This window comes from Schistocerca serialis, chromosome 9, assembly GCF_023864345.2.
Source record: "Schistocerca serialis cubense isolate TAMUIC-IGC-003099 chromosome 9, iqSchSeri2.2, whole genome shotgun sequence".
NCBI classification, from domain to species: Eukaryota; Metazoa; Arthropoda; class Insecta; order Orthoptera; family Acrididae; genus Schistocerca; species Schistocerca serialis.
This window is the reverse complement of record NC_064646.1, coordinates 155,103,665-155,117,499: the sequence shown is the minus strand read 5'-3', so window position 1 is coordinate 155,117,499 and position 13,835 is coordinate 155,103,665.

The window sequence follows — 13,835 nt, the reverse complement described above, 5'->3', positions numbered from 1 at the left end:
GAAGACAACAACAGCCTGTAATATACAAGTAGAAATAAGATATCAGATATCAGATCACCTGAAGTTTGTTCTTGTAGTAATTTATTTATTTATTTTATCTTGTGCTCTCATGTTATCGCCATTCTTATTAAAATACTTGCTCTTATATCGACTTTAATACACGTAGCGAACAACAAATTACATCTCTGTACAAAGTAGGCCTATGCCATATCTTCCCGTCAAGGTCTTTGTTACAAGCATCAGTTGTAAAGCGCATGCTGGATGCTAGAAAAGTGTCACAGTCTAAGTATAAATTAGTATAGTTTGTGTGGAAGTGTTCTGGACATCAAAATGGAGGCATACAGATGGACACTAACCGAAAAAAGCCGCCTATACTGTCGCAGTAAGTAAAAACTAAATTTACATCCATATCGACAGATAAGCTATAGTCATGGCGATACATTAAAGTGTGGTCCATCTTTCTGCCATAGAACCAGCACCCAGCATTATGCTACTACCAGAAATGATGTAACTTCCCGGATGCTCCCGAAACCATCTGAAGATGAACCAGAAAAGCTTAGAAAACCGGTTCATGGAATGAAGCTTTATTATTTAAAAAAAAGTTACTGGTGGCAGTTCAGATCATCTTATTTACATTAAACATGTATTTTCGCCAAGATATCGAAGGCAAAATAAAAATCACCACCAACTATTATCATATGAGTCGGGTAAGTGTTTGAAATCAAACTCAAGTATTCTTTGAACCTTTCAGCAACTGTAACATCTGAACTGGGAGGTCGTAAAAGGATCCAATTATTATCTTATTCTGGTTGCCAAGAATGACCTCTGCCCATACTAACTCACAGGGAGCATTTACTTCAATTTCGCTACGAGTTAAACTACTTCTAACAGCAACAAACACGCCACCGCCAACCTTGTTCAGCCTATCATTTCGGAACACTGCTAGGTTCTTCGCAAAAATTTCGGCTGAGCTTATATACAGCTTTAGCCAGCTTTCAGTGCTTATAGCGATTTGAGCATCAGTGATTTGTTTTAGCGCTTGGAGCTCTGGTACTTTCCCAACACAGCTACGACATTTTACAACTGTTATCCCAATGGTTACTGTATCTATGTTCATCCTGTGTTCAGCCTGCACCCTTTGTGACTGAAGCACATCTTGTGTTTTCCCGAGACACTCTAACCTAAAAAAAACCGTCCAGTCCCCGCCACACAGCCCCTGCTACCCGTGTAGTCGCCTCCCGCGTATAGTGGACACCTGACCTATCTAGTGGAACCCGAAACCCAACCACCCTTTGGCGCAAATCGAGGAATCTGCAGCCTACACGGTCGCAGAACCGTCTGAGCCTCTGATTCAGACCCTCCACTCGGCTCTGTACAAGAGGTCCGCAATCGGTCTTGTCAACTGTACTGCAAATGCTCAGCTCTGCTTTCATTTTGCAAGCAAGACTGGCAGCATCTACCACTTCTGTTAGCCGCTCGAAACCAGAGAGAATTTCTTCTGATCCAAATCGACACACATCATTGGTACCGACGTGTGCAACCACCTGCAGTTGGCTGCACCCTGTGCTCTTCATGGCATCTGGGATGACCCTTTCCACATCTGGAATCACTCCACCCCGTATGCACATGGAGTGCACATTGGTTTTCTTACCCTACTTGTCAGAAAAGTCCCTAAGGGGCCCCATAACGCGCCTAACGTTGTAGGTCCCAACTACCAATAGTCCCACCCTATGCGATTGCCCGGATCTTGCAGGCTGAGTGGTTTCGCTTGAAACAGGACAGGCGACAACATCTGGTTTAGCGACAGTGTCAGCCAAGACAGCACCTGGAACCTGTTGGCCAGACCAACTGGGGAGGCCTTATGTGCGGCCGCCTGGGAAGTCTTTCGTCGCCTGCTTCGCCCCGGAACGACCTCCCACTCTACCACAGGTAGAGCAGTGCGTGCAGTAACTGGGTTGGCCACCGGTGAGGACCGATCGGAGGACTCTGACACGTTGGACGTCCGTTGGATCCCCACGGCTGGCTTACAACAGTGGTGCCCGTCCACTGCAGCCTCCAGCTGTGTAACCAAAGCCATCACAGCCTGAAGCTGACAGCGAAGTGTCACCAACTCGGCACCCATCCGCACACAACAGCCACAGTCCCTGTCCATACTAAAGACCGTTACATGTATTATTGATATTGCAGTGAGTGAAAGTAGCTTCACCAGTAAAGAGTGTTAACTGCATTACTCAGTTATTTGTAATCACCCAATGAAGAAATACCAATCGTGTACTTTCATCTCCTTCTCGAAGATGTTTAATTCGCTGTAAATGACAAGGATAGAAGCCTTTCATGTGGGAACCCGATACGAGTAGAAATACTGTGTGTGCTCATTGAAGGACTGCCTTCTGCCAGCTCAATAAATTCTACTTCGTCCACACACTGTTCGTATCGTCTACCGTATTCTCTACAGTCAGTAGCACCGTTTTCATGATATTTCCCGTACACAAATACCGTGGTCGCATACTCTGCATTTGTAAGTAAGTGAGACTTCCTTAAACGACACAGTAGAATTGGAGAACAAAATAATCACGGTCAAATGTGAAACATTCAGCCGAATATCAAAAATAGAAGTTCAAAACAAAAATAACAATTGATGAATGAACTCAGGAGAAGAGGAGTACCAACAAAAATCGTATCTCTTTGTGGTATTGTCCAATGATCGTGGAACCACACCAAAGTAAGCAACGTACATCAATACCACAGAATTATCTGTGTATCACTGTAGTCCGTAACATCGAATGGGAGAAGACATGCCTCTCTCTCTCACCATCCTCGCACAGAGGCCAGTGTAGAGCAGAGCTTGGAAGCACTCTGACCCATTTCGTGACCTTAACTGAAGCAGTCAACACTAGCGAATAGGACTAAAGAGCTATACAAGGCTCAAATGTAAATGTACTTTTCTAATTGTTGAACACTGTACTTCGAGAAAACAGTTTGTTAAATACCGTATCAGGTGATGCCTTAACAGTCAGTGACGGTCGTAGATTATCAAGCACTCCTGGGTCAAAAGTTTGTATCACGTTAAGTAAAATCCATTTATTCATTCACGTAATAAAGTGAACTAACATTTCATATCAAAATAAACTATATGATTCCAGAGACCTTCTCAAGTCTTAAACATCCGTGTCGTATTTAAGCAGACTTAAGAGACGAATGAAAATTTGTACGACGCCTGTGGCTCTCCTGCTCACTGACAACTGCTGAAGTGCGAAGATGAGAATGGGAAACTGGAAGAGAAGGGAGCTGTTATAGGGTAGTTCGTGCAGCTGTGCAAAGCCACAGTGGCAGGGTGGCGTAGTGAAGAGCACATCTGGCTAGCAAGCAGGAGACCTGGGTTTCAATCCTAGTGATCGTACAAATTTTCATTAGTAGCTACAGAGTGCATTAATATTTCATATGCTTTAATACCAATAAGCTATTTCCCAGAGCAAACAAACAACTCACAGTTATTACCGGACGATTGTTAGCTTCGTCTGGTCATAACATCTGTAACTGTATCTCTGTGACCAATAAGAACTGGATGGATCACATGTTCGATGGAATATTTTATATTAATTAGTCTGTTGTTGTTGTTGTTGTTGTTGTTGTTGTGGTCTTCAGTCCTGAGACTGGTTTGATGCAGCTCTCCATGCTACTCTATCCTGTGCAAGCTTCTTCATCTCCCAGTACCTACTGCTACCTACATCCTTCTGAATCTGCTTAGTGTATTGATCTCTTGGTCTCCCTCTTCGATTTTTACCCTCCACACTGCCCTCCAATGCTAAATTTGTGATCCCTTGATGCCTCAAAACATGTCCTACCAACCGATCCCTTCTTCTAGTCAAGTTGTGCCACAAACTTCTCTTCTCCCCAATCCTATTCAATACCTCCTCATTAGTTACGTGATCTACCCACCTTATCTTCAGCCTTTCTCTGTAGCACCACATTTCGAAAGCTTCTATTCTCTTCTTGTCCAAACTGGTTATCGTCCATGTTTCACATCCATACATGGCTACACTCCATACAAATACTTTCAGAAACGACTTCCTGACACTTAAATCTATACTCGATGTTAACAAATTTCTCTTCTACAGAAACGATTTCCTTGCCATTGCCAGTCTACATTTTGTATCCTCTCTACTTCGACCATCATCAGTTATTTTACTCCCTAAATAGCAAAACTCCTTTACTACTTTAAGTGTCTCGTTTCCTAATCTAATCCCCTCAGCATCACCAGATTTAATTTTACTACATTCCATTATCCTCGTTTTGCTTTTGTCGATGTTCATCTTATATCCTCCTTTCAAGACACTGTCCATTCCGTTCAACTGCTCTTCCAAGTCTTTTGCTGTCTCTGACAGAATTACAATGTCATCAGCGAACCTCAAAGATTTTACTTCTTCTCCATGAACTTTAATACCTCCTCCGAATTTTTCTTTTGTTTCCTTTACTGCTTGCTCAATATACAGATTGAATAACATCGGGGAGAGGCTACAACCCTGTCTCACTCCTTTCCCAACCACTGCTTCCCTTTCATGACCCTCGACTCTTATAACTGCCATCTGGTTTCTGTACAAATTGTAAATAGCCTTTCGCTCCCTGTATTTTATCCATGCCACCTTCAGAATTTGAAAGAGAGTATTCCAGTTAACGTTGTCAAAAGCTTTCTCTAAGTCTACAAATGCTAGAAACGTAGGTTTGCCTTTTTTTAATCTTTCTTCTAAGATAAGTCGTAAGGTTAGAATTGCCTCACGTGTTCCAACATTTCTACGGAATCCAAACTGAATTAATTAGTCTGTCCTAAGATATTTACTGTTCCTCCTGAAAGACCTTGCGTATGTATATACTCGTATGTATCTGCATCTTCATATGTACTTCGGAAACCACTGTAAAGTGCGTGACAGGGGGCACATATCACCGTCCTAGGTATGGAGCGCGACTAGAATGGCTGCTTTGAATGACTCTACGTGTATCTGTCGCTATTAATCTAACCCTGTCCTCACGATTCCTACGGTAGCAATACGGAAGCGGCTTCAGTATACACGGTGTCCCATTTTTCTTGACCACCAGAAATAACTGTTTGTCCAGATACAAATTACAGTATGTTTCAAGGAAATGTTTTTAGTCGTCAGGGAGACATCAATCAGTACGATTTCCTTCGTTGTAGCTTTGTTTTTTTACAAAGATATGAACAGCTGACTTTGAGCCCGGGATCACAAACACGTTCACTTGCTGGAGTTGTCAGAAAACAAATGAAAACCAAGTAAAAACACAAGACTTTGACTCTCCTGTCAAAGCAGGAGAAGAACATTCAAAGGTGCCCATAGTGGTGACCCTGCACACCGATACACTGGTACACTCGTTGAATGAAAGAATTATTTACTGCTTCCAGTGTTGCCTGCTGAAGAGAATTACAAGCAAGCACGGTACGTTCCTGCATGTCCTCTTGAGTTATTGGAATATCGCGGTAGACAACATCTTTAATGCATCCCCAAAGAAAAAGGTCCAGAGGATTTAAATCAGGAGGCCTAGCAGGCCAAGTAACTGTTCCTCCTCGACCAATTCATCTGGCAGAATACCCTCGGTTCAGAACACGACGTGCATATAACGCATTATGTGCTGTACATCCATCGTGTTGATACCACATAAGCATTCTAGTTCTTAGCGGCACTTCATTTAGAAGAGGAGGAAGAATTCCTCTGAGGAAGTTAGCATACGCTGTGCCGTTTAGACTACCACTAATGAAATTGGGGCCAGTAATTGTAGTACCAAGCATTCCACACGAGTCGTTAACTCTCCATTGACGCTGATGTTCCACCTGTCTAAGACGTCGTGGGTTGTCGCTGGACCAATAACGCATGTTCCTTGTATTTACCTGTCCTTTGTTTGAGGAGGAACATTCATCGGTAAATAGAAAATTGGAGAAGAAGTTCGTGTTCTCGAGGATTTGCTGCTGTGCCACTGACAGAACTCTACACAATTCGGGAAGTCATTCCCATGAAATTCCTGATGTAGCTGTACATGGTAAATATAGAACCGGTGACGTGTAAGAATACAATGTACACTGGTTTTAGGGATGGCAATCTCGAGTTAAGGCTATCGTATGCTCATATGTTGATTCATAGCAACGGAAGCGGGAACAGTAACTTTGGCAGCTTCATCTGTGTGTGTGCTATGACGATTGCGTTGTCGTGGGTTGAAACTTCCCGTTTTCTGAAGCGTCGCAACAAGACGAGGAAACATCCGCTGGGGAGGTGGGTTCTTGTCAGGATATCGCTCTCTGTACAGTTCCGTTTCCTGCGTAGCATTTCGCCTACCTTCAACAACAACAATAAAGGAAACGTTATGTCGATGCTGTTTGTAGGAAGGACAGCCTTTACTGTATGCCTACTCTACACAACAGTATTTAAAAGGACTAAACTACTGTACTAGATGTACCCATACATAAGAACACAGTATTGCAATCACTGTTCTGCTAACTTACATTCCCCATAGATGAGTAGCATTTCTACCGTATCTTCGTTGGTATACATTGTATTCACACAGCTGGCCAATGTGGCTGAGCGGTTCTAGGCGCTTGAGTCTGGAAACGCGCGACCGCTACGGTCGCAGGTTCGAATCCAGCCTCGGGCATGGATGTGTGTGATGTCTTTAGGTTACTTAGGTTTAAGTAGTTCAAAGTTCTAGGGGACTGATAACCTCGGATGTTAAGTCCCATAGTGCCAAGAGCCATTTGAACCATTTCTATTCACACAACTCTTCAATTAACAATGGTTGACGGAATGGCGGGTGTGCATTCTAAATACGTTTACATTTGTCCTCTGTCAACGTCAGTACGTGGATGTGTTCCATTAACCCGAGGACCTGCACTAAGCGCTGGGAGCGTCAACGTCAATGTTGGGTTTGTAATTAATAACGTTGTGTTTTTGGGAGAGGAAATGAATTACCGATTAAAAAATACAGGGTGCCATTTAAAAAAAGTCATACAGCTGTTCATGTCTTTGTAAAAAACAAAGCTACAACGAAGGAATCATGCTGATTAATGTCCCCCTGACGGATAAACAATATTTGCTTGAAATATTTTGTAATTTTCATCTGGACAGAGAGTTATTTACGGCGGTCAAGATAAATGGGACACCCTGTATATTCCTGGAGTAATAATTTAAAGCGGTTTCTGAAACTTTTCAAGCAGACACGTGACTATTCTCCCTGCCCTTCTTTGTATACATTCAATATTTCCAGTTAGTCCTATTTGGCACAACTTAGCAATATTCTAGAATTGGTTGGACGAATGATCCATATGTAGTCTCCTTTGTAGATCGATTACATTTCCCTAGCATTCTACCAATAAACCGAAGTCGACTACCTGCTGTACGTACGACTGAACCTATGTTTTCGTTTCCTTTCGTATCCCTAGAAAGAGCAACAACCAAGTGCTTCTATGAGTTGACCGATTGCAACTGTGACCCACTGTTATCGGATACTATGATTTTTCGTTTTGTGAGGTGCACCATTTTGCATTTCTGGACATTTGAAACCAGCAGTGAGCCTTTTTACCGCTTTGAAATCGTAATAGGATCTGAATAAGTAACTTTACTTCTTCTGTCAGGCAGTATTTTATTATAAATAACAGTATAATCCTCGAAAAAATTGAGGTTACAGTTACTATTGTGCAATAGGTCTTTAATATACGAAATGAACAGCAAAAGCACCAACACTCTTCTCTGAGGCACACTCGAATTAATCTCAATATCTGTCGATGACTTTACGCCCTAGATAACTAACTGCGTCCTTCCAACCAATAAATTCTCAATACAGTTATAAATTTTCCTTGATACCACATACGATCGTACTTCTAGTAAATGTACTAAGTCAAATACTTTTCGAGATGTACTGCGTCTACCTGAATTTTAATGATTTCCCTAACTCGCTTCAGGCAAATGCTGGGATGGTTCCTTTGAAGGGACACGGCCGACTTTCTGCCCATCGTTCCCTAATTCGGTGGGGACCAATGACCTCGCTGTTTTGTCCCTAAGAGGTTTCAGGGAATTTTAATTCATACAGGGTGGAGAAAAATTGTGTCACGAAATTTTAACCCTGAATAGCTGATGCCAGTAGGAACTAAAATTACTAATGTTGTGTAGATCGACAATGCATCATTTTTAAACTACGGAAACTTGGCACCACGCCCTCCTATTGGCCGCGTGGTTGCCCTGTTGCCAGATGTTCTGGACATTGCATGACGACGTTTGCTTTCCCTGCCGGAGATCATGATCTATGTGTGAACCGACAACCATAGCGCTGCCCGTCAACCGATGAACGGCAACAGGGCAATCCCATGGCCAACTGGAGCGCGTGCGGCTAGTTTCCGTAGTTTCAAAATGGTGCGTTGTCGACCTACGCAACATATATATATATATATCTGTGTGTGTGTGTGAGTGTGTGTTATCAGCACTGATGCAGAAGGGAAGATATTTCTTCCTGCTCCCCTTCAAGACAGTGTGCTGTTCCCTATGAACTCCGCACTCAAAAGAGCATATTGACCGTAGCTTCGTAGTAGGACTGGAAATGTGTTTCTCCAAATCCAGCGGTACTGAAGCAGCATTCAGAATCTGAATAGGAAGCAAAACATTTAGTGGTCTACGCAAAAGTTCCAAAACCGAGGTATCAGCTATCCAGGGTTAAAATGTCGTGGCACAAGTTTTCTCCATCCTGTGTAAATTACAATCCCCTGATGCCTCATTCTCGCTATATAGATATATTGATACACGTGTAAGGTCCGTGTACGTGATTTATAAATATTTCGTGATAATTTGCTGAACTGTGACGAATTACCGTCCTCCGCAGCGGTTATTTTTGTCCGTGCGTGAAGGCTGCTATCAGGAACTACTGTATGGAATTTTACACTCGCGGCGCGCTGGAGTGACAGCCCAGTCGATAAATGAACGGCCGCCGGAGCCTTTGATGCGAGGCGCGCATTGTTAGCGGGTTGCGATCGGGCATTCCGCAAATGTACGCAGGCAAGTGGTGTGTGCTGCTTAAATTGTTTAAATTACATACAAATTATGATGTTCAGTTACCTAACGTTGTTCTGTGATTTTGAATCATAACTCTAGGCAGTGCAACTAAAACAAAATTAGCACTACGCCACACAAGTCGTCCGGATTCATGTCTGGGAACTGTTAAGGGCTCTGCATTCGGCTGATGTTGCATCTTTGAAGATAAAGAGATGCATTGTCATCGACTAGGATGCATCTGTCACCGACATCACGTCTGTAGTGGCCTTACAACCGTATGTAGGACCTCTTGGAGATATTGGGGGCCAGTCAAATTGCCGTAGAGGGGAATAAGAGGGATTCGCCGTCCCATCATTATTGCCACCCAGAACGCTACACTTGCACCTGCAAGCGGATAGACTTTCTGAACGTATCGGCGTTCCTGATGTCGTCTAGCCCCGTCTCCAAACCCTAACACGTCTAGTGTCCGTGCGACAAACCAATCCTGGTCTCGTCAGCAAACATGACATTGCTCCATTCTGTAATGATCCAATGTTGATATGTAGGAGCCTAGACACTTCGACTGCATCGCTTCCGTTGGTTCAGTAGAAAACAGCTTATTGGTCTACTGGAATGAAGACCACCCTGATGCAATCTCCAGCGCACTGTTTGGCCTGAGATACGAATCCCTGTTGCCGTCCGCCCCGATAGCTGGTCTAAAGCGATGGCATTGTATGTCAAACGAACATGGATCATAATGTGTAATGATCCAGGTTGCATTACAGCAAAACTATACGATATTGTCAGGCCAGAAAGTGTAGAGCCGCCGATAAATATACAAAAAAATAAGTTTTAAGCTGAAACACATTAGAGAGTATTATCTTGAACTAAGTCATCTCAGCAAAAAGCTTTTAAACTCCAAACACGTTACAGCAAAGGTGATTTTAGCTGAAAGACGGAAACATGAAATGAAAAATAACATAGAAACTAAATATGCTGGAATAGCATTGAATGTGGTCTGGAAAAATATCAGTAGTGATGTTCTATCGTATGACATGAGAACAGCGTGGTACAAGGTAGTCAATAACAGCATCAGCACTAATGAGCGTCTCTTTGCCATCGGTTTAAGTGACACTAACCTCTGCAGCAAAGGCAACAGCGTTGGTAGTGTGCCTCATCGTTACACATGTGGAGATCGGATTAGCAACTGGAGGTGGACCAGGGAGAAAATTGCTCAAATAACAAGAACTTCAGCAAACAATGTACCGACTAACATTTTCTTCAGACCAGAGGAAAGTTACTACCCTCAGGCAAAAAATAATGCAGTGATTTGGTTAATGGGCCAATATGCAAGTAATGTTTTTAACAATATTGGGAGCGACGGACATATTGAATACAAGATGTATATGGAAACTGGATTCGAGAAAATACTTAAATATCAGAATCACAATAAGAAATATGGTAACATGCTCCAAATTGTCTTCAACCGAATGGGTATAGGTTAGGAACTGGATTCCTAGTAGACAGGGAATGGGTTGGGTCACGTTCCCGACCCTAACCTCACCTGCAAGTCACACATGAAAAATAAGTCAGTAGTACAGCAGATACAAGAATATGGCGACAAACATATGGTGTCTGATATAAAGGAAGATCTTGAACTCCCAATGGATGCATTTAGAAGGCTGGAACTGACAAAAATAACAAGGCAGTGAAATATTTTGCGATGTCGCTGTTCGGGACTGCTCTTCTGTCCATGTACGAGGTGCATTCAAGTTCTGAGGCCTCCGATTTTTTTTATTCGGACTGGAAAGAGATAGAAACATGCGCATTGTTTTAAAATGAGGCCGCGTTCATTGTCAATACGTCCCAGAGAAGGCAGCACCGCATGGCAGATGGAATGTTACCGCCAGTGGCGAGAATGAGAACTGTTTTAAATACTTAAAATGGCGACGTTTTCCTTACCTGAACAGCGTGCAATCATTCGTATTCTGAATTTGCGTGTTGTGAAACCAATTGAAATTCATCGACAGTTGAAGGAGACATGTGGTGATGGAGTTATGGATGCGTCGAAAGTGCGTTCGTGGGTGCGACAGTTTAATGAAGGCAGAACATCGTGTGACAACAAACCGAAACAACCTCGGGCTCGCACAAGCCTGTCTGACGACATGATCGAGAAAGTGGAGAGAATTGTTTTGGGGATTTGCCGAATGACTGTTGAACAGATCGCCTCCAGAGTTGGCAATTCTGTGGGTTCTGTGCACACAATCCTGCATGACGACATGAAAATACGAAAAGTGTCATTCAGGTGGGTGCCACGATTGCTGACGGACGACCACATGGCTGCCGTGTGGCATGTTGCCAAGCAATGTTGACGCGCAACGACAGCATGAATGGGACTTTCTTTTCGTCGGTTGTGACAATGGATGAGACGTGGATGCTATTTTTCAAACCAGAAACAAAGAGCCAGTCAACTCAATGGAAGCACACAGATTCACCGCCACCAAAAAAATTTGGGGTAACCGCCAGTGCTGAAAAAATAATGGTGTCCATGTTCTGGGACAGCGAGGGCGTAATCCTTACCCATTGCGTTCCAAAGGGCACTACGGTAACAGGTGCATCCTACGAAAATGTTTTGAAGAACAAATTCCTTCCTGCACTGCAACAAAAACGTCCGGGAAGGGCTGCGCGTGTGCTGTTTCACCAAGACAACGCACCCGCACATCGAGCTAACGTTACGCAACAGTTTCTTGGTGATAACAACTTTGAAGTGATTCCTCATGCTCCCTACTCACCTGACCTGGCTCCTACTGACTTTTGGCTTTTTCCAACAATGAAAGACACTCTCCGTGGCCGCACGTTCACCAGCCGTGCTGCTATTGCCTCAGCGATTTTCCAGCGGTCAAAACAGACTCCTAAAGAAGCCTTCGCCGCTGCCATGGAATCATGGCGTCAGCGTTGTGAAAAATGTGTACGTCTGCAGGGCGATTACGTCGAGAAGTAACGCCAGTTTCATCGATTTCGGGTGAGTAGTTAATTAGAAAAAAAATCGGAGGCCTTAGACCTTGAATGCACCACGTAATTTACCCTGAAAGCAACACACATCAAGTGTTTACTGACTGATTAATTTGGGTCTGGGAAATGATGATGAGGAACCGGCTGCAGAAGAAGAAAATGTGCATGCTGATCTGCCACCAGTTGAAGGTGCGAAATTGTGCTACTGCTAAAGACTAATTTTTTGAATGCTGTAATTTATGACTGCAATTATCTGTCACCTTATTTATGTCATTTCATTGTCGCCATTTTTGTTACTGTTTTTGGTGAAAAAAAAAACAAAAAAATTAAAAAAAATTGTCAGCGTGACGGACTGCCATCCTAAAGGGCGCGAGTTCGATTTCCAGCTGGGTCGGGGATTTTCTCCGCTAAGGGACTGGGTGTTGTGTTGTCTCCATCATCATTGCATCCCCATCCGGCGCGCATTCGCCCAATGTAGGCGCCGAATGTAATAAGACCTGCACCCAGGCGACCGAACCTGCCCCATCAGGGGCCTCCCGGCCAATGGCGCGAGACGCTCATTTCCATTTTCCATCCCTCTTGCCCCGTTGATATCATTTCCAATGCTTCTGGTATTTGATGTTGGACGCCTGTGAGCCGAAAGGAGGAAACGACCCGCATAGTTGTTATCATAGGAGGACGACCACTGGGATGTCTATCGTTCACATTTATCATCACCGTGTACTTTCTCCACACCTTAGATACACCACCTTGAGTCACATGTAACCGGTTGGCAATATCTTTCTATGGATGACGTTATGAAAGTAAGGCCACTATTCTGACTGTATCAGAGTGTTGTGTGCTTCTACATTGCCTGTTACTGCAGTGCTGAACACAAACTGAATGAAGCTTTGTTGATCCTGGACCGCTCGCTGTGTGCTGCTGCGACAGCCATGTGTGTACATGACTGTGAAACGGCCACAGAGCATTCCAGTAGTAAGCAACGCCCAGTATATGGGATCTAACTGGAGAATGCAGCCGTCCGCTGTGACCGAGCGGTTCTAGGCGCTTCAGTCCGGAACCGGACGACTGATACGGTCGCAGGTTCGAATCCTGCCTTGGGCATGGATGTGTGTGATGTCCTTAGATTATTTAGGTTTAAGTAGTTCAAGTTCCACGGGACTGATGACCTCAGATGTTAAGTCCCATAGTGCTCAGAGCCATTAGAACCATTTTTAACTGGATAAGGCAAGAAGTTCCTAGGTCAATGAGACCGCTAATATCGTAGACTACATTTTACGATACTATTCCAACATTTGTTGATTTGTGACGGTAGTGATCGGTACATTCTTGTAACTATGACGAAAAATAGTCAGAACTGCAGATTTTGAGATGTGGTACTATAGAACTTTATTTTTCACCTGTACAAACGCAGAACAGCGCTAAAATAACGTCTTAAGAAGTCGAAATTTAAAAACTCTCCCCCTCTTGGGAAGGTCACAACAGTACTGCACACTGCAGCTCCCTTTTTCACAAAATAAGAAACATATACGATAACTAAAGGTAAGGAAGTGTCACTTTAAATAAATGAAACGTAAAATACTATTAGCACATTTAAGGAGAACTTTATTCTCCACATCTTTGTAAAAATGGGTCAGGTCGTACGTATCCTGTACGTAACATCGGAAACTTAGGGTGTCCGAAGGGGTGAGGGCAAGGGGTGGTGCTACGCCCCCACGCAGCGCCGTGTTCAGTATTACTGGAGGGGATCTGGCCGGCCCGGTCGCCTGGTGAATAAGGCGTGCAGCAGGTAATTGGGCCGGA